The 24,482-nt window shown below is 40.1% G+C and overlaps 1 long non-coding RNA gene across 1 annotated transcript in view; it reads left to right on the top strand.

The window, feature by feature from the left end:
* Positions 1–256: 256 nt before the first annotated feature.
* The window catches only part of LOC120407020, an 86,609-nt gene continuing 62,383 nt past the window's right edge, over positions 257–24,482 (top strand). The window contains exon 1 of the long non-coding RNA XR_005599750.1: positions 257–338. This is a non-coding gene — a long non-coding RNA (uncharacterized LOC120407020). The remainder of the gene's footprint in view (positions 339–24,482) is intronic.

Here is a 24,482-nt window from a genome sequence, read left to right as displayed (position 1 = left end):
TTAGGCCTCTATCTCTGTGAGTGGGGCAGGGCTTAGCACACACCCCTTTGGTTGGTGACTCTCATTGGCTACCTTTAGTGGCTTCTCACCTGTCATGCTGGCTTTGTGGATTGAGGGGCCGGTCTCTCCCATGCATTGTATAGCAGCCTCTGTGCTAACTCAGGCTTTGGGGATTCCAGCGTTGTTCCTGTGATTTTCTTAGCACTTAAAAAGTTAGGCGCTGCAACTGCTCAGCATCACAATGCTTCTGTCTCTTTGTGGATCTGGGTCAAAAGGACATATCTTGTTCATCTTATTGATATCAACAGTGTAACAGATTGAATTCTGCTTGCCTTAATGTGAGTATTCTGTTGAGTTCTATGGGACTACTTGTTTGACTGAGGGGAGCAGAATTTGGACCAAGCTATGTAGATTATTTTTAAAACTGATGACACTGAAGTGAGAAGATGGGGGGTGCTGTAATTCCCCCCTCCCTTGCCCAGCTCTTTTAAAGGTACTTTGAAAAGGTTAAAACATTAAGTGACAATTTGGGAGAGCACTCATTTGAGGGAAAATTCAATAGCATCCAATAGTTTGTTCTTTGTCTGGGAGCTTAGCCAAGCTCTCTTACTTACTATAATATACCATGTCAAAGAGCTGGCTTTCTATTATACAGTGTTTTTAAAAAGTATGTTTCATTTGGAACCCTAATGGTAAATTTACTTCACCAGTTGAATACTGCTTTGCACATTTTGCTACTTTTACATGAATCAGTTTTGGCATCATGCATCAGAGAAAATACTAAATGACTTTAGAAAATATTTATTCTGACTGAATTTATGAAGTGATCTGCTGTTCATATTTATGTCAGGTTTAATGTAATATGCTAGATAAAACAGCTCTCAATGACATGGTGGCAATCTGATAAAGCAGTATTTTTGGCTTGCTTGGACTATCTATTATAAAGCATTTAGAAATTGAATGTGGTGTAATAAAATACAGTATCAAGTTGAAACGATTTAATGGGTTAGAAAAAGTGTGTGTGTGTGGGGGGGGGGAAAGAATCCTACCAAAATGAGATGAAACTTAAAAGACAAACACACTGTAGTAGGAATGGATATTGAGATGGCTTTAAATTTCCATGGCCAGATACAGGCCTAAGGTCAAACCTAAGGCAGAGATTTTACTCTTGGAGTTCTCAGTGCATGCTTCAACTAGGGGACAGAGTTTCATGGAAATCATGGAGAAGGCAGGGTTTGATACCTCTAAGGATCATGGGGAAATGAAAGCTTCAACCCCATGAGAGGGATTCTCTGCTACAGTGCTTTTCATTACTCACTTCTTTCTGAGAAGCAGGGTTCCCAAAAGAACTATACTGCCATTAATCATGCTAATTTTATACTCTTTCTCTGGGTGGGAGTTTGTGCCACTCAGAGCAGAATTAACTCCTTATTGACAACGGCTTGAGAGAGTACCATGCCAAATAAAGCAATTGTTGCTCCTCAAATCACCCATCCCTGAGCCATACATCCCTGATGAAACAGTTCACTCTAGGCTGTGGTGGAGAATGTATCTGTTTGTCTACAGAATCAGCTTTTATACTGCACTCATCAGTATAATAGCTGAATTCATTTTCCATTGGCTGTGACCCTTATTCTTTCCCCCTTCTAATGCGTTTGTGGCTTTTCTTATGATGAGTCATAGTGACAACACACAGAAACACACCATCCCCCCCCAACCCCGGCTAGTGACCACCTCCTTCTGGTGTTTCCTGCTTAAAGAAACATTTTTCCGAACATACCTTTTTGGGGGAAGGGAGCCTGGCCTTCTACATTTGGCAGAGAGCTAAAGTGGCCTTTTTGCAACTGGTGGCTATGTCTCTCTCTGCCAGCTGGTAAATATTGCTGACTATGGTTATCTTTTCCCCCTTTCTGGTTCCTGAGAACAAATATGCTGACATACCCCATTTTACTTTCTTCTCTTTCTCACAGCAGGAGAAATATAGGAGTGTGATGGAATAGACCCCTGTATTCACACCCTACATACTATTGTAATAATCTTTGTACAGAGCATGCCTTTTAAGGTATCATTTGAAATCTTATACTTTTCTGGGCAGTATTGTCCTGGTAAAATATGTATGTCAATGTTGTATGTGAAGTTATAAGATTCCCCTCTATGATGTTATTAATACATGTTCCAAATCCTGCAGTCTTGCCCAGGCAGAAGTCAGGTTTGTCCTTATCAAGGGAAGGAATGTGTGCTCTGCTTAATTTGCATTTAAGCAGTAAACAGAGTCATCAAGCAGGAAGGGAAGAAAAAGGAAATTCAAACAGGTGGAAAAAAACCCAGCAGGGAATGTCCTTTCACATAGACTCTTTGGGCTTGTCTACACTGGCACTTTACAGCGCTGCAACGTTCTCGCTCGGGTGTGAATAAACACCCCCCTGAGCACTACAAGTTTCAGTGCTGTAGTGTGCCAGTGTAGACAGTGCACCAGCACTGGGAGCTATTCCCCTCATGGAGGTGGGTTTTTTTTTTAGAGCACTGAGCGAGCTCTCTCCCAGCGCTATGCCGCGACTACACAAGCCACGTTAAAGCGCTGCAGCAGCAGCGCTTTAACGTTGCCAGTGAAGACGTGCCCTTTGTCTCTTGGGTCTCAGTTGGAAATGTTTTTCAAAAGGGGACTGAAGCTATAAAAGGAGGGAGAAACACTCCAAGGCACCCTCTCTCTCTCCCCATTGCATTTACTGCACACAAAGAGAGAAAGGAAGAAACTGTTGGACTCTGGGGGAGGGGTCCTGACCTAAAGAGTTTGGCCAGGAAGGCTGCTGAAAGCATGCGGTGAGGAAATTTTGCTTTGAATCTAGTTTAAGTTAGGCACCACTAAGCATTTTACCTTGTATTTTTGTCGTAACCATTTCTGACTCTTATGCCTCACTATTAATAATCACTTATTAGCTACAAAGAGAGATTTTTAAAGTAGTTTTATTGTTTTATCTAATCCAGTGTGTTCAAGTTGTCTAACTCCATTTGGAGTTGTGTGCATATTATTCCTTAAAGAAATAACTGATTTAATATATTCTTACTGTCTGGGAGAAGGCTGGGCAGTACAGGACATATATTTGTGGGAAAAATCTGGGTCTGGGAGTGTGGTGGAGTCACCCTTTGGTAGTCTTCAAGGCTTGTAAGAGCCAAGGTGTAGCTCGCTGGCTGCTGCGCACACAAAGTTGGAAATAATTTACATGCAGGCGTCGATTTGTGAGCAGTTCAGGTTGGCAGCTACAGCAGCAAAGCGTTGTAAAGGGCACTCCAAGTTACAGAGCCAGGGGTGACACAGCTACTCGTTAGTCTGGATTGTACCCTGATATGTCACAAGGGGCCATGGATATTTGGGCTGGATACACAAGGTAGGCTTGAGTGATGCCTAACCTTTTTGCACCTAGCTACCCAGTGGAATTCACCATCCTGAATTAGGCACCCATGCTTCCTATACAATGCATGGGGTAAGTTAGCCACCTAAAAGAGGAATTAGTATGCCAGCTTCTGTAAAGTGGGAAGCTGCTTATGGTAGCCAGCTGGAAATGCCAAGGAAAGGAGTGGAGTTTAGGTCCCACCCCTCAAAGGTAGTTAGGCCCCTAACTTGGGCAGAGATAAGCACCTCTCTCCACTTGGGATTCACGGCCAGGAACCCTCTTGCAAAAAGCTAAAGCAAGGAGGAAGAGTTTCTGTTCTTTGATGCAATAGTGCAGTGGTGAGAGCACTCATGCAGGAAGTGTGAGACCAGGATTCAAATTCTTCCTTTTCCAACAGAACGTGAACCTGGGTCTCTCCTCTTCTAGAGGAGTCCCTAGCTACTGATCTATAGAGTCAATCTGGCACTCTTTCTGGCCCAATGAGTGATGAAGCATTTAATAAAAAGTGGAACAGCTTCAACAGGAGAGACTGAGACACCCATCTCAGACTACCCCATCCAGCGATACCCACATGTTGAACTCATGTGCCTACCTGCCTCTTGTGAATTTAGACTTTTGTGACCACTGGATTGTCAAGTTTATGAAGTCACTACTGAAGCCTGTGTTAAAATAGCTGATATCAGGCATCATGCTTTATCAGCATTCACAAAATTACCGCTCTACTTCAGTGAACATTTAAAACCATCTTAACACACCTCTGATTACAAGTAGTGAGTTTTATGTCCATGTATGAATGGCTGTTAGTGTTAGTGGTTTACATAGCACAACCGTTTGTTTTGTGATGGAAATACAGCACAGAAGGCTTTTGATCTCCAGTGAAAAAGATGTATATTTGCTCAGTCTTCATGTCTCTCACCCGTCTTTGCTCCAATGGAATGTTGCAGGATCAGGCCATATATGTTGATTTTTGAGAACAAAACAAAGTAAAAATAAAAAAAAGAATCCCGTCATGCAATGCAATTACTTCTGGTGTTAAAAGATAATTCAGATGGGCATGACGATAGTCTGCTTTAAAAATGACCTACTATGTTTTGAAAGGGCACTCCTAGTCTATCAGATACTTAATGCGGGATTTTCTTTTTTGACTCTAATTACTTAATTGTCTAATAGGCTAGAATGGCTATGAAGTACTAGTACTTATTCTAGTACTGCAGGTTTTTGGGTACTTGCTAATGTGTCCCATAGTTAGGGCTGAGAAATAATTTCAATTATAAACCTCTTTTTTTTTCATATGCTAATAACTTTTTGAAAGACTATAATCTGGGGTTGTAGTTTTCCCATGCTCAGTTTCTGCTCATAATAATTCTCTTTCTCAAAGTGCGATCCCTTCCAAGTCCTTTTGAGGCTTATAACTAGGCCAGTTTAGGTGAATTTTCACAGGGAATAAAAAAGGCACATCCCTGATACCCGGGTGATCCCAATACCATGTTTCGAGTCTCTGTTCCAAAGCATGGAGGCACTAGAGCTTATCAGTGAAATAGTTAAAACAATTTTTTGACTTGGGCAAAACAAGCGTTACCCTTACCTCATTCTGAGAAATAGCTCAATTGTTTCAGCTGAAGCTTTCCAGAAAAATTTAACCCGAGGTTGGCATGTGGCATTGAAAATTGTAGTCTAAATGGTCAAAGTGTGGCAGTCATAAGCATCTGAAAATAAGGTCTCCATTGCTCAGCTGTCAGTCTCCTGTCTCTTGCAATGTGATCATTTCATAGATCTCCAGTTGCCACAGGGTCTTCAAGGGAAGACAGACCTGAGTTTACAATGTGGATTTTTTTAAAAAACAAAACCCAAAACCCTTCAGTATCCACCATAAAAATAACAAAGTAGAGTACAGCTGAATAATCTTTTTGTACCTTTAGCATGAGGGGCCCTAAAATTGTAAAAACTAAGTGCAAAGTGGCTGCAAAATGCTACCATTCTGATTTAATAGCATTGGCCCAAGTGTAAATGACTACACAGTATACAAAGTGGCGGTGAATCAGAGCCTGTGTTTATGACAAAAGCGAGAAACTGGAAATTTAATGTGGTATGTCATCCTCATAAATTCACATTATACCCTTCTCTTAAATACCTTAGCTAAGTTCCTCCCATATCTCTTCTTCCTTTGAGGCTAAAGCATTTTAGTTTTTGCGCTAGTGTGAGGAAATATTGTTCCTATGCAATGTAAATCTCAATTTTAGCGTATAATTGAATTTTAAGTTAGGATAGCATTTAGATTTTTAAAAAAATCTTCCCCTTAGCTAGGAATTTTAAATAATTGCTCTCTAATATTTATTAGAGGTATACTTTTGATTCAATTTTAAGTATTTTACAAATGTTTTTGACGCTAAAGCATGTCTGCATATTCTTGCTGGAATAAAAGAAACTGATTGTGCTAATTTAACACATACAATTGAAAATCTTCTTGTTTGAAGTGTGGGGTAGAATATCAGTTGGGTATCTGAAGGCTGCTGCATCTTTTGAGGTAGGTTTGTTAAGATCACCTGTTATGCAGATATTGAAATATATTCTTCTTCTCCAGTTCTATATGTAACCTGTGACATGACAGGAAGGAATGAAAAGTAGCAATAAATCCATCTTTTAGTCTTCCACATGAAATGCTGTGCAAAATAGGAATTATAGCCAAAATTTTCAAATGTAGGTGCCTAACTTTTGGCAATTTAAATCCATATTTTGGCACCTAAATAAGTGATGTGATTTTTTTTTCAAAGATGCTGAGCACTCGTAGCTCGTATTGGCTTCAATAACATAAAAAACATGGAGGAGAGGGACTAATGAATTATACCACCTGTACATTAAAATCAGATGATTGATAACGCTTGCTTTCCTCTCCAATTCTACATTTTCTTTCCGTTCCAGAATGATTTTTAACAGCCAATATTCTCAATATGAATTGCTAAAACTAGAGATTAATGCTCTATACCAGTGTTTCCCAAAATTGGGACGCTGCTTGATTAGGGAAAGTGCCTAGCGGGCAGGGCCGGTTTGTTTATCTGCCACGTCCGCAGGTTCGGCCGATCGCGGCTCCCAGTGGCCGTGGTTCGCTGCTCCAGGCCAATGGGAGCTGCTGGAAGCAGTGGCCAGTATGTCCCTCACCCCCACTGCTTCCAGCAGCTCCCATTGGCCTGGAGCAGTGAACCACGGCCAGTGGGAGTTGCGATCGGCCGGACCTGCGGATGTGGCAGGTAACCGGCCCGGCCCGCCAGGGGCTTTCCCTACACAAGTGGCATCTCAAGTTTGGGAAACACTGCTCTATACTATTTGCCAGGTAGAATTACAAGCTTTTGGTAGAACACAGCATTGGTTCTAAAGTTTTTATATGAAGGCCGCTACAATCAGACTGAATTTGAAGTAATTGAGAGAGAGGAAAGCAAGAGGGTAATCAGAATGATGTGAATCCCTCCCCCACTTCCGCTGGTTTTACAGATGACCTGACCAAGACTAGAAAGAACTATTGTACTGGGATTCTCAAGAGGGATTTCCAGGCTTCCAACATGTACAGTGTTAGTCTTTATCTTGTATGGTTCCTGATACATTGCCTGTAAAATTAATCTCAATGGTCTCTTGGGTCCCTCAAAAACTGCAAGCTATACCAGCAAGGGTAACCAGGAGGCTTTCAGCATCCTCATTCTCTCTTTTTTTGCATTTATTTTCTATTAAGAAACTCTACTGCTGTTCTGAAAAATTATTACTGCTAATAAACATTGAATAACCTCTCTTTATTATGTGGGTGTCATTGGCTTTAGTGAGGTTTCACAGGGGTAAATGAGGAGGACATGGCCTAATGACATTGTTCTGAACTTTACCTCTGAACTTTACCTCACACAATGCAAAGCAAATCCACAAGGTACTAATTAAGGCTTCAGAGGTGGTGCATTGTAGCTGTGGTTCTGAGGCTTTTTGTGAATTGGGAGATGAAAGCAGAAGGTTAGCAGGGTGATTTCAACATCAGAAAATACGAAAATATCCTTTCCTTAGAAGTGAAATTCTCTTATGATTGCCAAATTGTGGACATGTCCGCCAAGAACTTCAGAAACTGCTAGTAATTTTAGGTGCACAACTTGAGACATCTTGAAAGGGACCTGATCTTTGGAAAGTGCAGAGTGCTCAGTCTTTGGAAATCAGGCCTCTTTGTGGTGTTTGAAGTTGGACACCTAAAATTGCTAATTGATTTTGAAAATCTTGGCTTTCTTGTGCAGTCCTTATAGTCAGGCCCCATGAGTGCTACATTTCTGCTGGACAGCAGTCCGAGGTCATTTTGTATTTAAATTAAACATGAATTAGAAGACAGTTATTTAGTACTGAAATGCTAATGGTTTTGTTTCTTGGCAAACACACAGGTTTATTTCTTTGTATTATTAATTTGATGTCATCACAGAAGGTAGGCTAATTTTATTTTGAGACTGGTTTATTTTCTCTTGACATCTTGGGATGAATAGCTCAGCATAACAAATTATTCTATATGCTTCAGTTTCAAGCTTTTAATGTGGAATCCAAGTTTTAGCATCAGGATCCACTTAAATGATAGTTCAATCTGACTGAAAAAATTAATGGTCCAGAAGAGAAACCATGTAACATTTTTTGAAGTTATTTGCAGCATTCCTGTTTTAAATAAAAACCTGGATGCTGCCCAGTAACATATAAAGTTGCATGTTCTTTCGTTAGCTGAACACTGAGCCACACCCAAACATGAAAAGTACATTGAACAATGATTGTTTAGTGATCTGTTCAGTGATGTAGGTGTTTGTTAGCATTCGTGGACTTAACTTTTTGGCTACAAGTGGCACTGTAGTGGGTGGTGTTATGAAAAGTTTATATTGCCACTGTTTGCAGGAAATGTGATTTGTACTTTATAAATCATTATTCTATAATTATGTCATCCTCAATGACTGCTAGAACAGTCAACCTCTGTTTATATATGAATCAGACATATTGATTTTTCATTTTAATGATAAACAGATTGGCATGTAATACACTAGATGTTGAATACATCTGTTTAAAATGGGTTTGTGCTCTGACTGAGAATAATGGTTTGCAGTTATGTTAGTCTAGGGGTCCAGATTTGAATATAAAATGGGTGCTGCATGTTGCACCTTATACCAAAATGCAGAGCAGTACCTTTTTAATCTGGCTACAAATCAAACATATCAGTAATCACTTTCCTGTTGTTCTTGCATTCAGTCTTTTAGCCAAAAAGATTTCATGGCCATGAGTACTGGGAATATTTTTCTAATTAAATTACTATAGCTTTACTGGAAAATCTCTTTATGATTGCAGAAGTTAAATTTGTTCTCATCACCCAGCAATCTTATTGCAATTTAGAAAGGAAATTTTGGCCTGACTTTGCAGTTTAATCTCTTGTTACTCTCAACCTTCATCTTAGTTTGGTTTATTCTTGGCGTTATTTTATAGAGTGGTGTATATGCCCTTAATGTAACACAGCGACATAAGTAAACTAAATTACATACCAGTTGGAGAAGGGTCGCTTGTATGTGTGAGGGCCTTCAAACTAAACTATTTTGAACCTCCTCTTCTTACTTGCATAAGGATGAACACTTCTCAGATATAATATCCAAGCTTATTTACTGTAAATAATAATTAGGTAAATATAATAATATATAAAAATCTACAGTAATATACAATAATAGAAATAAATTCCCCGTCCACCTTTTAATCCTAAAAACAAAATCAAGGTTTAGAATTAATAGACATGCTTTATGCAAATGCCTGTCAAAGCATGAAATATTTTTTATTCTCTATTTATTTTGAGGTTTTGTGGTAGGTACAAGGCCTGTACAAAATGAAGGACAACTGATGTTACAGTCCATAACAAATGTATGTTTTTGATATATTGCTAAACCACAAAAGCACTGAACCAATTCCCAGACAATTTTTAAGCTAAAGTTATTGATACACTGACAATTTAAGGGAAAATATTAAAATACTGGAGTTTTTACTTAAAATAAAACCCAACCCCCCCCTCAAAAAAACCCTCACCCAGACCAAAAAATAAAACAATATCCCAAAAAAACAAACCCACTTAAATGTATGTTTCAGTTACTAGAGTGTGGGAATACACAATTAAGATACTCCAAACAATCTTAACACTACCCTATGTACAGCCAGAAACACTGTTGGGGGATAGCATTATCCAAATGGATAGTTTTATAAATCCGTACATATGTCACTCATTGCTCTTCAGTAAGAATATCTTACTCTTAGACACTGATTGTGAAGGCTACTTTTTCCCTATAATTATTTTTATGCATTTATATAGCAGCAGCTCCTAGAGGCAACTGGATCTGAGTCCCATTGTAAATTCTGTACAAACATATGGTAAATGACAATTGGCTACTGAAAGACTTAGTCTACCAATTAATGAACTGAAAAATGGTATAACAAAGGCAATCATTCTACCTGCTCACTGTAGGCCAAGTCCTGAGCTCCCTACTCACTTATTCCTCACTCAGATCAAGCTCCCATTGGCTGAAATAAGTTAATTTTTTTTAAAAAGAAGTTATTTAAGTAAAATAAGGCCCTCAAGAGTTGCAACCAAAAGCTGCATATTCTGCAGGTCATTAGACTCAGAGCTGGCATACCCACATATACCAGCCTCCAAGGCAGATACCATAAAATTGTATAGTTTCAATATTTTTAAGACCTCTATCTTCATGGTATCTATAAGTGAATATCTTCTTTACCATTTCTCATATCCTCATTTGTTCTCATCTCCCTCTCTTTCCTCAATTTAATTTTTTCTCCTCTTTTCGATCTTCTTCTTCTCCCTCTTTTTCCTTTCTTTTTCTTCTCTTCTATTTTGTCATCCCCATAGGATGTTAACGTCCCTTCACTTGAATTGGTGTTAGCACAATTAGATTAATAGCGTTTAAGGCCAGAAGGGATAATTAGATCATCAAGTCTGACCTCCTGCAAATCAGAGGCCATAGAATTTCACCCATTGACTCCTATATTGAGATTGGGAGCCATAGTTTAGACAGTCTACCATTTCCCAAAATCATTTAAAGCACTATATTGATTAGACATGTTCTGAACAGACGAGGCCTAAAGACACTTATCCTGGTTTCCTTTTATAATTGAAAGGCAGTGACAACCTTTAACTATGGAAAAGCTACCGCCTCTTCATGAAGGCAGGGGTCTCAGATTCAAGTCTTTGCTTTTTTGAATATAACTGAAGAACAGTGTGCCAGCCCTAAATAAAGAAGTGCCGGAACATGCTTCTGAGGTACTTCAGGTGAGTGATAGCACCAGAACGCCGTTTTAGCTCCCAAAAGAAGTGCCAGAATGGCGCTCCAGAATGTTCCAGCATGACTCTAGCCCTGCTTAAGACTCCGTTTGTATCCTTACTTCACCCTACTGTGCTTTAGCACAGCAGCATACACAGGACCCAAACTTTTTTGTCCTTACTTGGGCAAAACTCCCATTGAAGTCAATGGATCACGCGCTGTATAGAATTGTGTGTTTAGCCATTGCTCTACAAAAGTTAATGTCTGAAGTTTCCTAACTGATGTTCCTTATGTTCGTGAATTTTAAGTCAGAAGCGTTATGGGCACTGTTGTGAAACTGTCACTCCCAAATGAATAGCACTTATTTGTGTGACACAACGGGACTACTTGCTTGAGTAAGTCAATGCAAGGTGAGAGTTGCACAATCCAGCCCTGTCTGAATATGTATTTCCTCTTTCCTTCCACCCCAGTGTTATCTATTGTATTATGCTATTTTAAAAAAAGAAAAAACAAAAACCTCCACACCTCACTCATGAAAGATCATGGTTAAAATTCTTCTCTAATCCACACAGCAGATCTCTGTTATGTATTTTGTTCTTGTACCATGTGTTCAACATCCACTGACATCAATAAAAGTTCTGTGCTTAGAATAAGTGCTGAATCAGAATGAAGAATTTAGCCTTATGATTAGACACATTAGACTGCTATGATTAATCATATAAATATACAGATATATGTATGTAGATGCTCTGTAAAGTCTGCATTATTTTCCTGCTGAAAACAATACCATTACAATTCAACCTGTAAATATGATGATAACAGAATTTCCAAACAATTCCATATTTGGCATCCTCTTTATGAACCCTTTAAAATACTCTTTGTATGGACTAAATACCCTTTATCCTTTGTCTTATAGATTGTAAGTTTCTATCCATTTATACAGATAGTCCCTGCCCCAGAGAGCTTACAGTTTCTTACTATTTATCTAATGCATAGAATGTTGACACTCTGATCCCTGCTGAGATCTCTAGGTGTTATACTAATGATTTTCTCTGTCTGATAAGAACACCCTATAGCGTCTCTGTAAGTGTATCTTATAACTAGGTCTTTGATTTATTAGATAACAATGGCTTCAGAAACCCTTTATTACTAGATTTTAATGAGACTGTAATATAGATAAAATGTGAATATGCATTCATATTCATAATTACAATATGTGATTAAAACATATCCTTTAAACGTATGGATCCTTCACTCCCAAGATCACCTGGCAGGTTAACTGACACTATCTCACAATGTATCATCGCAACATTCAGTGTGAAGGTATTATAATTTTAAAAACATTGTACAAAATATCAGAAATGTAGACTATCAATTCATCTTATATTTTTAAAGCGACTAATAATTAACATGAAATTTAGGTGATGCTACAGAGGTCTTGGCCATTTCTCTCTCACTGCAACATGAGAAATGACATTAAGTAAGCGATATAAATAACATAACGAATAAAGGAATTTTAAAAAGCAATGGCATGAAGGGGAAAACCGCAAAAGAAATCTAGAGAAAACCAATGCATTAATCATCAGGTTACAATCTGGTGCTAAGTACAAGTGAGTTTTTAAAGAACAAAATCAAACTTGGTTCTTTGACTGACTTTAGACAATCCCCAAGCCACCCATCATCTGGGTTTGCCAAAATCTGTACTGACCTGTTAAAATATTGATCCCCTCCTCCCTTTGATAACTTGTTTGACAGAATCCCAAATTCAGAAAGGGATTAAGAATTCCTGGCTTGGTAGGTGCCTGTCTATTGTTATGAACAAGGTAGAGATCCAAATGTCAGATGTGAGTGGTAGAGAGTCTGTACATTTTATTAAAATGCCTTTGCAAGTCACAAAGAGTAGGACATGAGCCAAATGGCAATGTCCCCAGTACACCCCAGTGTATGGAAGACTCCCAGCAGGCACAGCAGGGGAGGAAGAATAGCATCACATCTGATTGCTTGGGGGAAATGTTGCTGACAAGGGCCTGGCCCTGAAGATAATGGAAAGAATACCTTGCTAGTGACTTGCATTTGGCACATAGAAAAGAATTTTGATCAGTGTTTCGCTCCCCATCAAACCCCCTTTTCCCTCCTTCCCCCCAAACAAAACCCATGAAAATAATAGAAATGGGTTCTTAAAAATACAGAAATAGGTGGGGGTCTAAAAAAGGACAAAAAATGTGGCAGAAGTTAAATAGAAAGGAGCAGTTTTCTGGCAACAAAGATTGTTGTTTGTTTTAATATGATTTGACTGTTCAAGTTGTGCAGCCCATCATGCTGTGCCTGTGTAATCTTATGACTATTGCCCTTGTCCTGCCTCCTCTCCTCCTACTGGACTTTACACTTATTTGTTGCCTCTTGTCTCTTTAAATTAGACTGTAAGTGACAGACAGTGTTTGTATAGAACCTAAGCACAATGGTAACTTCTTGCAATACAAAAACTCTAGCTGGCAACTTGTACTGTGTTTCACAGACATCAGAAGAGACCAGAAAGCTGAATTTGTCTGAAACCAGCTCTCTAGATAGCAGGCTCTATCACAGGGGTTGGCAGCCTTTTGGAAGTGCTGTGCTGAGTCTTCATTTATTCACTCTAATTTAAGGTTTTGTGTGCCAGTAATACATTTTAATGTTTTTAGAAGGTCTCTTTCTATAAGTCTATAGTATATAACTAAACTATTGTTGTATGTAAAGTAAATAAGGTTTTTAAAATGTTTAAGAAGCTTCATTTAAAATCAAATTAAAATGCAGAGCCCCCCGGGACCAGTGGCCAGGACCCAGGCAGTGTGAGTGCCACTGAAAATCAGCTCACGTGCCACCTTCGGCACGCGTGCCATAGGTTGCCTACCCCTGCACTATCACATCCCATACATCTCTCTCCCAGTGAACTTACAGAAAGAGTGGCAGCCTTCATCAATGCCTAATGGCAACCAAGTTAAAGGCTGCCATGCTGGAAAGGTGTTGCACCACTAAGAAGGGCTATTTTATTGATTGATTGATTGCAGGGAGCAATGAAAGCAGAGATGTGCCTAAACCAAAATCCTGAATTTGACTACACCTGAGTTTTGAGGTGATTGAAATTTGAATCCAGTGGCTGCAGCTTGTACCCTTTACTTTAAAGATGCCTGCCCATTTGTCTGCCTGTTCCCTCTGCCCACTGCCTAATTCAGCAGCTGTGAGCTGCAAGCAGTAGCACACGTGCACAGTTGGCTAAAATAACAATCCAGCCTGTCCCTTGGCTCGTGCCAGAGTCACATGGCATTCAGTAGAGTTCTAGGATCAGATCTGGCCATGCAACAATTTACCATATTCCTTTGCCTGAGAGCAGCATGAAGCCCTCACAAGGGTGGCTGCTCATCAATTAATCCTTCCTTGGGAGCAACACAGAGCAGCAGAGACCCTGATAAGGCTATGAACTTTCCATCTTTAGTTCTTGAAACTGTCTACTCCTTTCAGATCGTTGCAACTTTTACTTGCTACTGACACTTGGGCTGGAGGGGAGAGAGTGGTGAAAAGATCTATATATATTTATTGATCTCCCAAGCCTTTCACCTCCCATATCGGATTTTAATTTTTAAAATCCGTTTTTTTTAATTAGAAGAACCTAGTAAAGTGTTCAAACCATTGCTATTATTTTTACCTTAAAATAACTGTCGAGATCTCTGAAATTTCAATTGACTAAATCTTCAGAAAGGTTGGCACTCTTTTGAGGGTGCTGATTTTTCCATTGTTTTTTTTTTTAAAAAGATGACTGCGTTTTTGTGCCACCAGTTAAACTGAAGACAAAATCTAAATGGGTACACCCCTAACTGCTTGACTTGGACTTGCAAATCACGTAGCTAAAGGTGCAACTGATCAGATTTTCATGTACAATTCAGTTTACTAGTGTAAAAATACAAGTGCAAATTCTGTGGGTGAAACTTGCACCCACAAACCGGAGGCTGAGCCTCATCCCAGCTGAAAATATACTTGTCTCCATAGGCACAGTTTATAGATATATTTCAGACTGAAGTTTTTACACCAAGATTCATACTGAATCAAATTTTTATGGCTGAGTTATAAACTCATGAAAAACAGGGTTTATAATGGAAATGTTGAAAGACTCTCAACTTTAGGACAAAGCACAGCTATAATTTTACAGGCATTAGACATCTAAAATAACTTTGTATAAAGATTACACTGGGATTTGTCCTCAGTTTTGTAGAAAATACTTAACGTTGAACTGTATTTTATGCACACAAAAAGACTTACTTCATAAGACAAGAAGCTGAGAGATTTACATTCCAATATTCAAAAACACTATTACTAAAATGCTCTTTTTACTCTGACAATAGAGTTGTCATAAGCTATATATTTTAAAATATCTCAAACTAAATTTTTATATAAAAATGGTATGTGGAATAACAATTCTAAATATTTAAGATGGAAAGTATTCAAGCCATGCATTTGGGACAGCTTAAAACTGAGTCTTGTAACAAGGATCATAACAACATAGACCCTCTTACAGGCAGAGGGATTCCATACTAGAGATATTCCATATGCACTGTCAGCACCAATCCTGAGCATTAAGTGGTTTGACTGTGTATGCAGGGCTGGTGCAACCATTTAGGCAAACTAGGCGGCCGCCTAGTGGTTGGGGGCGCCTAAAAGCCCGCTCGGGCGTGGAGTTGGAGTGGAAGTGGGGGGGGCGGGGGGAGGGCCGCCTGCAGTAATGGGGGGGGGCACACAGGGGAACCGCTCCCCACCCCAGATCATCTCCACTCTGCCTCCTCCGCTGAGCACAGAGCCCCCGCTCTAAGTATCCTCTAATCGGCGCCGCAAGTCTGGGAGGGGAGGGGACTTAGAGCAGTGCCGGCGTGCTCAGCAGAGGAGGTGGAGTGGAGGTGAGCTGGGGCGGGCTCCCCCGGCAGGGCTAGCTGCCACGGGGGGCGGGGGGGAGTCGCCCCAGGCGGGGCTAGCTGCCATGGAGGCGGGCTGCCCGGGCAGGGTTAGCTTCCTTGGGTGGGGGGGGGTGTGTCTCCCCAGGTGGGGTTAGCTGCCGTGGAGGGGGGGTGTCTCCCCGGGTGGGGTTAGCTGCAGAGGTGGGGTAGCTGCTGGGGGCTCCGGGCGGGGGGACTGGTGGGCTCCCTGGGTGGGGGGCTGGGTTAGTTGCCGCGGCGGGGCGGGGTTAGCTGGGTGGGGGAATGGCGCAAGGTGGAAGTTTCGCCTAGGGTGCGAAACTTCCTTGCACCGGCCCTGTGTATATGGAATATCATAATCTCAGCGACCTGGCCTTCCTTCAATTGCTCATTATATTCAAAAGTTGCATTGCATGCGTCACTCTGACTACCACAATGGTCCTCAGTAGACTATATGTGTTTAAAGTAAATAAAGAAAAAAATTTTAAAGAAAAAAAGTTTTTCTTTTTCTATTAGCTGCAGCAAAATGTAATCAATTATCTTGAATTGTATTTTCATACATATGTGGTATCTCTTTAAATAGCCTTATGGACTAAACCCTGCATGCTGGTGCATATGGAGAAAAGGACATAGGAAATATCCTTCCACATGATCAGCCAGGAAGAACACCCTCACAGTACTAGTGTTTAGTGGGAGATGCTCACCTGCCATGGTGGAGTGTCTACAAAGCCCCAAGTGAGGCTCTGCTCCAGTGAAAGAGGAGTACATCCAACTCCTTGGCCAGCTGGTCTGTATGTTTCATCTGAAGCGAGTGATAGCAGTTAGTTGTTAAGGGATGAGCATTCCATCCGATGAAGAATAATAACGTCTCCTCCTACATGTTGTGCTGGCTTCTAGTGATCCAATCTATGTTGCTAGGATGTCTTGTAGTGATAAAGGTCCTCTGCCTGCTTGTAATGTTGGAGTAGTTCTCTGCAGATGAATGTATGATCCCACTTGAATGATGCCTACATCATCATGGCTCTCCACCTGAGTTGCATCCTCAGAGGGCAGTAAGATGACAAAGACTGCCCATCAGGTATAACTTTGCAGTTCCACATGCTGCTAGATTGCAGCCACCCTAGGACACATGGATTTTACTCTCTTTTTATATGTTCTTATGCTTATGCCATCTGCATAGTGTCCGAGCACCTTCCAATAGGGCATTAAACTACATGGCTAACATCTGTCACTGGATATAGCTTAGCTTGCTGTGCACTGATCATACAGATGTTCCTGCACATGAACAATGGCATTACCACCTTGTGTTTCAGCTGCACTGAATATTCAACAATACTTACAGCTTTGGAATGTGTGTCTGCGGTATAGCTACTTCATATCAAAGAAGAGTAGTATTCAGAAGGCTGAGCGATCAAGAGAGTAATGGGCCTTAATTGTAAGGACTTTCATGATAGTAGAGTCTCACAACATCAAAAAATAACTGCTAAAATGTGTAATGTTAAAAGTACCACATGCTAAGAGTAGTGCTTTGCTGGATAGCCAGTCATAGTGGCCTCAGCGAGTTCGGAAAGGCCACTGGTACAGTAAGTAGGATATTTCGGGGGTGGGGAACATTCATTAACTGTTTATTTAAGAGAAGCACGAGTTGAACCACACATGACTTTAGCAGTATAAAATGTGTAAAATATGGCAGTGATAACATAATCTCCTGAAAAGACAGCATTACCATCAGTTCTCACTAGCAATTAATCATTTGCCAAATTAGGAAGGAGATTGCAACAAGTGCGGTTAGATCACCACTTTTAACAGCAGAGCAGATATGCAAAGACTGAAGGAGTTATCTTCCTTTTGTAAAAGGTTAGCTTGGGAGTATAAGGAAGGGAGGAAATCAGTGACTCTTAATAGGCTGTGTAATTTCTTCTCTGCAGTTAGAGAAGAAAGGAATGAAAGACCACCTAGCCCCTCCTTCTTTTGCTTTGCCTTTCTCTGCACTTTTGCTCTTTCGTTAAACATAACATGTTGTAAGGGGGTGGTTAGAGTAAATTCATGAGTAAATAAAAATTGTCCACTTAATATTGACTCTGTGTGTGTGTGTATCTATTGAATTGACAAATGTGGTATGTTTCCTGTGATGTACATTCTCAATTACTCTTTGTAAATCTAAACTCCTTACTCAGTCAATAAATCACAGCAGCCTAACTGTTCTAAGAAGGACTGTGTGGGAGAGACAGTAAAAAGATGGACACTTTCTTAAAATTCTTGCTTAGCCTCTGTCTCAGAGCTCCACTGATTTCCTCAAACTCTCCTCCTGACTATGGACATCATCCTTCAAACAGTTGGGGTAAAGTGTTGGTCTCACTGAAGTCAATGGCACAATGCTCTCATTGACCAGTGGGGCCAGAATTTCACCCTGATCTTACTTGAATAATGTTCAAGTGGGTAAAATACACACATTCTTATGTGTTTGCAGGATCAGTCCCTATTAGAGATACACTAATCCTATATTTGAGCAGAAAAGATACCATGTGATGTATGTGACCAATCAGAACTATTGATCTATGGCTCCGATCACTGTATTATGAGTGCCTCACAAACTGCTGAATTTATGATCCTAACATCCCTATTTTATAGATAATAAAGGCAAACCAATTAAGTGATTTGTCTAAGATCTCAAAGGAAGTCTCTGGGACAGGAATTTAATCCAAATCTCTTGAGTTCTAATTTAGTCCCTTAGCCACAAAACCATCTTTCTTCCCACTGCAGTGCCATTTAGATTTTGGATATTGTCCAAAATCCACCTGTTTGTAAGTGATCCATTTTGGGGGTGGTTAAATTTCAGAATAATTTGATCTGCAAGTGTCAAAGAAAAAAGCTGCCCCTGAGGATTACTTACATGTAGATGGGGACAAGATCAAGTCTACAACTGGAAATATAAGTGGATATGTAAATAGGTATGTGCAGGTAGTTATTCATGAATATTATATTCAAGTAGTTATGTAGATTTAAAGTACTGAGTTATTAATGTTAATATACAGAACACATTTGGAATAGCTAGGCCAAGTGGTACAGACTTACCATCATTGCAAAGTCGTTAATTATCAGTTGGTAAAGAGTGGGTTGTGTTAGTACAGGAAAGCTACCTATCCAGAGTATGGAATGTAATTTTCATCTATGAGTGGGTCCTGTGAAGGTTGTGGTTGAATTGTGAAGATGGTTTAGTTCATGGCCTAAGTTATTTGCCCACTGTTTTCTCAAGTAGTGAGTAATAGGTATGCTAGAGCCCACCAGCTGTCCTTGAAGTAATCCTGCAACTGTCTGACTCTAGCTTTGTTTGTTTAATTTCCTGACTGATACAAATTGATGATTTCTTGCCATTTATTTAGGTATGCCATCTATGCAGGAAATTATTGTGCAAGACATAATATTGCGATGCAAGGTCTAGTAGCAGCTGCAATATTTTGAATAAGTGTCATTCTCTGGTGTCCCAAAGGTTTTAATGGGTATCTCCCAGAATACAAAAAATTTGGCACTAATTAAGCTGAATACGAACGTTTTTTCTAAGACACTATGTATGGGTGGGCAAAATATTTGGATCTAAGGTAGAAAATATTTGTAGGGAGGTCAATCTGCTCACATTCTCTCCAGCTGAGACTGCAGGTTCTTGGGTAAATTTCATAGTGATAACTCATGAAGGAAAAACTGTGATAATTCTGTACTGGAATTCTCTCCATAATGATGCTGAGCTGAGAATCAGTCTATCTCAATTTGGGAACTAAATCTATTGATCCAGATTTGTAACTGTTTGAGCAAAATGCTCATTATATTTGTGTACATATTTGTTTGTTTCATTGTGTTTAAAAAGAAAAATCATTATCCTAAGAAAACTGAAGATATGCTTTGGATCCATTATATTCTTTTGATTTGTTTTTTAACAATATGAGATGTTCCAATCAAAGTGCGATGGTAATATGTAATATTTACTAGTCTGTCTGAATTTCACATTCAGAGCTATTAGTCTATTGGATAAACATAAATGCATTAAGAATGCTTTAATATTTTTATTTATGCCTTTTATGGCATATTGTGTCAATTCTGACTAGTTTAAAAGATATTGTCAATGTTTATATAAAATTGCGATTCATGGGAAATCTTGTTCTACTCTATTGTGGGAAACCAGAGTGCAAATATCTAATTTTTTAAAGTCCATAATTCCATTGCTATCTATCTATCTATCTATACACTTTTAACTTGAACAAAATATTGTGTCCATCATTTACAGCAGTTGTACAATAATGTACCATTTCAGTTGACATAATGTATAATTATCATATATATCTGAGATCAGTGTAAAATGACCAACACTGGCAAAAAAAAAGGGTGTCTAAAATAGATTCTTAAATCCAAATGTAGACACCAGAACAGCAGATTTTCAAAATGCTGTGCACAAACAGCTCCCATTGAAATCAGATCCAATGAGCATCACACTTATTGCTTAAGATCCAACAGCTATCCTTTTCCAGTCCAGAAAGAGCATGTAGCGATTGTTAAATGCCTGAAGTAAAGCCAGCAAATCTCTGTGCAGCAGCAGGGATGCAGGAGAAATCCTAAATCCTCCTGCACCTGCCATATGTGTCCAGTGACTGCAGATCTGGCTGTGAAAAGCTTGTAGGATACCTGTGGGAGGGCTAGGCAGATTTGCACTCCTGCTGCAAGTTATTATATCTGTGTCAACATATCATATCTGTGGTTAGATTTGCTGTCGCATGTGTTGCTGATAAAAACATACCATGTTTTGGTGGGTTGAAAAGCCTCATATTTATTATTTTCAGTATGTAGGGCACTTTAGAAGGTTAATAGAGAGACAAGGAGACAGATCGCCCACTGTGGCCACCTTGTGCTGCTCCTGTAGCACGAAATAGCTGTAAAGTTGGCTCAGCCCATTGGTGGAGGATTCCTCCTTTCTGACTGAATCTCCAGGTGGCATAAGGCCACCAGAATAGCTCTAAAATATCTAAATGAACACTCTGCTTCCCATCCAGTGTAGGGGACATTCTCTGAGTGAAGGGCACTTGGTCAGAGCATGCTGATGCCCTGGTTACTCTGGCTGCCAGAATGGTCCCTTGGGTCCATACACAGCTGGGTATAAATTACTATGCCAGGAACCAGCCCAATTCTCAGCCAGCCAAGAACTGAGGGAAGGGAGGGTGTTTTTTATGCCATATTTACAATCTTTCCCCCTGTCCTCTATCATGAACACCAGCCTAGGAGTGGGGCCAGAGTGCCTACACCAAGTAGCTTGCCAGCCAACTTTAGCCACAGTGAGATGAGTGGGGATAACCATGAGATCCCATAGGGAGTGGCTAGGACAAAGAATGATGTTTACAGCAACAAGATTATGGGACTAGTTGAGGCATGTGCACAGCAACTATAATGGTTGAATTACAAACAATGTTTATGGTAATTGTTGTCTCCTTTTGCTCTATACGTTCCCTTCCTCTCTGAGTCTAGACAGATTATCATCCTGCCTGGCACAAAGGGCTCTGTGGAACACTTCACTTACATACCATTAAAAGAAATGGTCTGATACACGGGGCATGATAGATTATCTCAGTAGACAGACTAAAGAAGATCCCAAAACACGCACCCACTGTAACAGTGCAGGACTATCCAGTTCTGGATCACTGCAACCAGCATTCCTGCTTCGCTTTAAGAGCCAGTCCTTAGTGTATGAAGCTAAAATGGGAATAACAATAAAAGGGCAACACATGGCCTAAATCTTATAATTAGAGCAGGGTAAGTTATTCCACGCATATAACTCATTAAATTTGCCTATTTTTTAATTTAATTTTTATTCAAATTCAAACAAAATATTTCACTATTAGGATGGTTGTAATGACTGAGGAAGCCACTCCCAGTCAAAAACATTTTCTTGTACAATGTGACAAACCTGTCTGGAGGAGAGAGGCTTCCCCCAAGCCACAGGGTTTGATAGATTAAGCATGTGATGTGGTTTCATATTCTCTCTATTTAAACTCCAGAGATTAAATGACTCTCACTTTTGGTCACTCGGTACTGGAATCATATGCAGGACACGGGTCACAGGGCCAATGCTAAATCCACTGGATCACATACCTCCCAGGCAAATTGCTTTCTTTGCTTTAAGCCTCTGTCTCAGAATTAATAAAATGGGTATTGTTACAATGATAACCTACCTACCTGTTGGTGCAGGCCTCTTAGATCCTGTAAAGCTCCAAATCACAGTTGAAAAAAACAAAACAAAACAATCCTGCCTTTGCCCAAGAAACAGAAAGGTGAAGGCATTGTGGTAGGATTATTAGGCATCAGCCTGTGAGCCTGATAATATGATTTATATTTACCTTTTTGACACTGATTTGCTTAGTCACATAGGGCAAGGCACTTGGCAAAGCTGAGTGAAGTGAAACAGAGCAGATCTGTGACACAGGTAGGGACTAGGCTATGGGATTTCCTGGCTGCATACCCCACGCTTTATCCCCAAAGGGACACAACCAAAGCTGCTTCCTCTGGCAGGACTTTTCCAGAGATGTGCCGGGTTCGACCATAGTAGTTGCCCTGGTACTTCTATGTGAATTCTTAGGCCGTGAAGTCTTCTACTAGTAAGATAATCTGAGGAAGAAATGACTTTTGAAACTGTGTTTAAGACAGAACTCCAAGGAGTGCTCTTTCTGCAACTGTTTTCAGTAGGTCCTTGTCCAGTTGATGGGAAGAAAATGGGTTGCTGCTTCTTTAAGGGCTCCCTCTGCAATTGATGGCAGCTGGGGAGGAAGAGGGAACATTTACCTGGACATAGCAGGGAGGAGAAGGAAGTGGCTAGTCTAGGTGTGTCATGGCGGGGCACTGCCCTTCCAGTTGACTGGAGGAGGGGTATTTATGTTCTGCAGCATTCAGGAGAAACCCTCTCTCACTGGGATTAAATTGGCCACACCCACCCTTGAATGAATGGAATTGGAACAGGATTGGGTTTCTTCATGATCTGATGTGGGCATTATGCTACTTGCCTTTTTTTTCTTGGGAACTTGGAAGGAATTGTTCCCTTGCCACCAAATTGGCTGAGGAAGGTTTTTTTTTTCTGCCTTCCCCAGAGCAGGTTTGTGGAGGTTAGGATAGAATGATGCAACTTTCTAAGTTTAAAAGGAAAAAATGGTCAGAGGTCCAGTGGAGGTGATTGTTATGAAAGGGATATGGTTATTGGATAAAATGGATTGGAAGGGGACTTAAAGGAAGGCGAGGGGAAGGCATTCAGAGCTCCTAACATCTGGTAAAGCAGGGAGCTGACACTTCCCCTTTCTTTTCTAGTTTTCTTAACCCTGGATGATGGCAGGGTCCCTGCAACAGGCTGGCTGGGAGCAGGTTGGGAAGTTGGGGGCTGATGGCAGCCCTCCCTACTACATGGAAATGATTAAGGGAATAAAGATGCCCTGCATGGTACAATTTATTGCCAGGTATTCCCAGATATTATAAATGAATGAAATTGCAACCTAATAAAACCACATCCATTGTTTCCTGTCTGTCTTCTGGTGTGGCCAGGACACTTGCAAATGATGCAAAATGAACAGGCCAAAAAAAGTTTACAAAATTCTAGTGGATCTTCAGCAATTTTGACCAGTCCTTCTAATAAGCAAAGTAATACTGTTTTTAATAATCAGTAACATCAAGCCTGGGATGAAGAACAAACTTTTAACTCCATATGCATTATATGCATTGTGGCAGGGCTAAGTATTATCTAGATGATCCCTGACAGGTGTTTGTCTAACCTGCTCTTAAAAATCTCCAGCGATGGAGACTCCAGAACCTCCCTAGGCAATTTATTCTAGTGCTTAACCACCCTGACAGTTAGGAAGTTTTTGATGTCTGACAGTGCTTAGAGTTCCATCATACCTGGTGTTTGGTCTGTAAACAACTGAATGATAGTCAATGTCTCCTTTATTTCCTTTCTGAGACGTTAACATTGGCTATAATATTTGTCTTCATGCTGCGACATTTATGAGTGCTGGTTTGAGGAGCAAGGATACTTTTTCCTGCAGTGTCAGAGACGCACACAAACTAGTTAAAATTTTTAACAAGCTGTCAGTTTAGTTCCTTGGTTTCTAGGATAAGTTATCCACCCATGAGTTTCCCCAGTAAACTTCATATTTTTGGTTGGTAAAACAAACAATCCAAGGAGTGGCTGGTCAAATAAATGAAGGTATAAGAACAAAGGAAATATACTGTCCAGGTAGCCTGCTCCACTTTATTTAAATGTTTGTTCCATTTATTTTTAGAAAGAACTAAGGGTCCAATCCTACTCCCACTGAAGTCAAGGGGAGTCTTTCTACTATCCAATATGGGTCAGATTAGGCCCTAAATCTGGAATGATGGGGCCCTATTTAATCTGAAATAGAGAAACCTGAACAGCTACTCAGCCTGGCACAAACTTTTTCTCCAGGAATCCTAAACTAGGCAGCCAAAAGAAGGATCATGCGTTTCGGGAGCTAGAAGCTGAGGCTGGCAGAGAAGTTAGAGTTGCAGAAGATCAGTAGCTTTGCAAGTGTGGAGAGACCGAGGGCAATCGGTGCTGTATATAGTTTCTATAGCTATAGAAAAAATCCAGTTTATAACATTGTTACAATTATTGTTAAAATTGTAGCTCTGTAAAAGTGAATATTGCTTTGGTCAACCCGTGTTTCTCAGACATTAAAATTGTCAGGATGGGCAAAGCTTATCCAATCTGTCACTGTATGAGTGTTCAATGGGCAAATAGGAGGGGATGCCAGCTTTTTATGCAAATCTACAGGGATTTTCTGCCAGAGTTCAAAGCTCTGGCAAAAAGC

The sequence above is a fragment of the Mauremys reevesii genome, linkage group 5, assembly GCF_016161935.1.
Source record: "Mauremys reevesii isolate NIE-2019 linkage group 5, ASM1616193v1, whole genome shotgun sequence".
Lineage (NCBI taxonomy): Eukaryota > Metazoa > Chordata > Testudines > Geoemydidae > Mauremys > Mauremys reevesii.
This window is presented reverse-complemented; position numbering and strand designations above follow the sequence as displayed.